Source organism: Belonocnema kinseyi, chromosome 5 (genome assembly GCF_010883055.1).
Source record: "Belonocnema kinseyi isolate 2016_QV_RU_SX_M_011 chromosome 5, B_treatae_v1, whole genome shotgun sequence".
Taxonomy (NCBI): Eukaryota; Metazoa; Arthropoda; class Insecta; order Hymenoptera; family Cynipidae; genus Belonocnema; species Belonocnema kinseyi.
The window spans coordinates 107,578,859-107,582,852 of NC_046661.1; positions in this window are offsets into that span (position 1 = coordinate 107,578,859).

Here is a 3,994-nt window from a genome sequence, read left to right on the forward strand (position 1 = left end):
CAATACGCCAATTAGCACAAATAGTAAGTTCCGACAGTGCCTACAAGTGTGCCTACTGGCCGCTAAATGGCAATACCGGTTTCATATGTATACACCTGGTAATGCTGATTGCGTGAAATGTTTTAGCCTCACTTTACTAAAGTAGCTTACTAAAAGGTGTTGGTTTTTATAAGAATACTCTTCCTGTATAGTTCTTTAATAATAGATTTAATGCTTTCACAATTATTCATTTTGATAAAAAAATAGATATTGTGGGTTCCAATTATGTAAAAACCAACGAATTGTGCCGAAGTTTCGTGAACATTACAATTCACTTAAACCAGAGTTTTGGTTTCGTTACGTTGATGACATTTTCGTCATCTCGCGGCATGGACGAGAAGAACTAAGTAAGTTTTTCGATTTCATCAATCGATTACATCCTCATATCCAGTTCACCATGAAGATTGAACAAAACGGAAAATTGCCTTTCTCGAACATATTAGTTTACAAAAGATCTGATAATACATTCAAACATGAAGTTGACAGAGAACCCACCCAAACAAACAGATACCTACATGCCTCCTCCCACCACCACCCATCTAAAAAACAATCGGTCATCAACTCTCTTGTATACAACAGTCATAGCAAAAACACACAATGTCTTTCAAAGAAAACATAGCCTCTTTATTATGACATACGAAAACTGTGTATTTGATTATAAACATTTTCTAAATAATGTGAAACTACTATTCCTATCTAATTGCAATTATGCATTAATTTCTCTTATATTTTATATTGAAACTATGAATTTCAAACAACTAGTCATTAAAAATTACAAGAATATAAATATTGTTTATTGATTTTTTTTTTAAACATCATAAACAATTTTTTTTCTTACTCAAACCTAATGAAAATTACTTCTGGATACCAAGGCGGAAAATATACATATAGTTTACATATAGTGCGAAGTATTATATATAATATTCAATTGTTTAAAAATTTTTTTAAACAAATGCATATTATATATAATACCTAACACTATATATAAAATGTATATAATTTTTCCGCCTGGGTAATGATTGAACTAACTTAGGCTCTTGTTTAGTCAATTTTAAAATCTTGAGAAGACAAAAAACATCGAAAAGTTAAGCAAAACAAATGTTTCTGTTTTGTTATTAAGTGATAAACTTTAGTTTGGTCGAAATAAGTTTCTGCACCGACTTGTTATACCTGAAAGCCTTAATGTAAAAATACATCAAAATAAGTTGAAAATTACCACTGCCCACCCCTACGAAAATCCGCATAATATTTTTAATTTCGATTGAATCCTTTCAAATACTTCACGAGATTTCGGTATTTTTATTATTCTAAACTCATGTATAAAAAAGTGGTGTAACTATATATCTCGAAAATCTCGCAATCACTGTTGTTAATAACCTGATTGTATTTAAAAAAATATAATATGAAATCATCCGCATTCCTATTTTTTAATAACTTGAGATCATGTTAGCATTTTATAAAGGAAATAGTTATTTTAAATAAAAAAATATTATATTTCAAAGATTAAAAGGTTTTATAAAATTTCCTTTTTTCGTTTTCTTCGCGTTTTTTGACTGGAAATTGACTTTTTAAAACTAAAATTGGTAGATTTTAAATATTTATAATTTTAAACAATTGTAGGGTGCATTAGCGTTTCACATCAAACTAGGCTTACACCAAATATAGGGCATTTGACTAAATATAGGGCATTTGACCAAATATAGGGCATTTGACCAAATATTGTTGAGTTTTCTAAGAAAATATATAAATTTTCAACTAATAATGGAATAGTTAAATGTTAAGTTAAAAAATTAATGTTTAACAAAGAAGAAAAAGAATTTTCAGCGAAATAATTAATTTTTTCACCAGATAGATGACTCTCTAAATGACACAGATTAATTTTATAAACGAAAACAAGAATTTTTAGCAAAGTAGATAATTCAACCAAAATAGACGAATTTTCGACTAAATAAAATGTGTAGAAATTTTGCAGACTACTGGTAAAATTTTCATGCTTTTTATAATTACTACTCTTGTAGACAAAACTAACATCTCTTACTACATTTAAACAAAATATATGAATTTTAATTGAAATATGTAAAATCTTACGTGATATATATTATAATATAATATAATATAATGATATATTATATACATTATTATTATTATTATTATTATTATTACACCATTAAGCCATTTCCCTTTCGTGGTACGCGTGACTCACTCGGCAGGGGAAAGGAGTAGTGTGTGGAAGGGCTAGAGATTTTTCAGATTGATCCAGAATTCTCGTGCTATTTAAGTAAATAACACGGTCGTTCCGCAACACTGCTCCGACCCAGGTTGCTGATCAATCTCTCTAGCAATCACCCCAAGCGAAGAACCTCACGAAGTCGTTATGTACGGTTCCCCACTTGGGTCCATTAATAGCCAAGGTCTTTATTTCAGGCGCCATTCACTCTACTGACACTCTTTTTATTAACTATTTGCCGCCATACTTTCCTGTCCTGGCATACTTCCCTAGCTTCTTTTATGTCCATGCATTTTTTCATGCAAGCTCTCGTGTTTCTGTGACTTCTTATGTCTCTTCTAAGTAGGGTCTCATTCACATATTCTAACCATTCTTTCCGCAGTCTACCTCTGGGCACGTTGCCATTTACTTTACCTTGATACACTTATTTCGTTAGTCGTTCATTTGGCATTCTATCAACATGTCCGAACCATCTTAACCGATTTCTTTCCCATGTGTCTACTAGCGTCTCTTCTGCACCACATTCTTTTAGAATTATCTCGTCACTTACTTTGTCCATTAGGGACATCTCATCATTTAATAAAATATTGCATAGCGTTTTTTCACTCTTTTCTCCGAACACCATAGCTTTTGTTTTATTTGCGTTAATTTTGAGGCCCAAGCTCTTCATGCTTGCATCTAGTTTATTCAACATTCTTTGTAGGTCTTCGATAGACTCTGCTATAACAACCTTATCATCTGTGAACGCTAACCCTCGTACCCTTACTGTTTCGAGATCCACACCCTCTTCGTCGAAGAGACCCATTCTTAAACACTTGTCCATAAATAATATAAATAACCATGAAGACATAAAGCATCCTTGTCTAACTCCTTGAATAATATCGAAACAGTCACTCAGTTTCCCATTCACTCTTACACACGCTTAGCTACCTGTATATATTGTTTTTATAGCTTGTAGGATCCATCCATTGACTCCATACTCTTTCAGAACTTCCCAAAGTTTACTTCTATCTACCTTGTCAAAAGCTTTTTCTAGGTCAACAAATGCACAAAAAACTTTTTTTCGTACTCTCAAACTTTTTTCTGTTATTTGCCTTAAACTAAATATTTGATCCGTACATGACCTTCCTGGCATAAACCCACTTTGGACTTCCCAAATTTTTGTTTCTGTTATTTTCATTACCCTACGAATAAGCATTTTTGAATATATTTTACTCACGGTACTTAATAAGCTAATCCCTCTGTAATTATTGCACTCGCTTTTATCTCCCTTTCTCTTGTATATTGGTACGATAATCGCTTCTTTCCAATCGTCTGGGACGTCTCCCATCTCGAAACATAAATTTATCAATTCGCAAACTCTATGTAGTATGTACTCGCCACCGTGTTTAAGCATTTCAGCGTTAATACCGTCTACCCCGGCAGCCTTACCGTTTTTCAAGTTCTTAATTATATCCCTAACCTCAGTGACACAGACTTTTTCAATTGAGTTTTCCAACGCATCCTGTTCAACATCGCAGTTGTGGTGTTCTATAGCTTCATCTCCGAATTGTCTCCTAAAATAGTTTCTGAAAGCCTCTAGTATTCCATCTGCATCATATACCATTTCCCCCCTACTATTTCTCCTGTTGACAATTTCTGTACTTTTGTTTCCTTTCATTTTTTTATAAAGTAGTTTCCTGCTTCCTACAAAGTCGTTTTGTATTTTTATCTCTTCTTCTGCTCTAA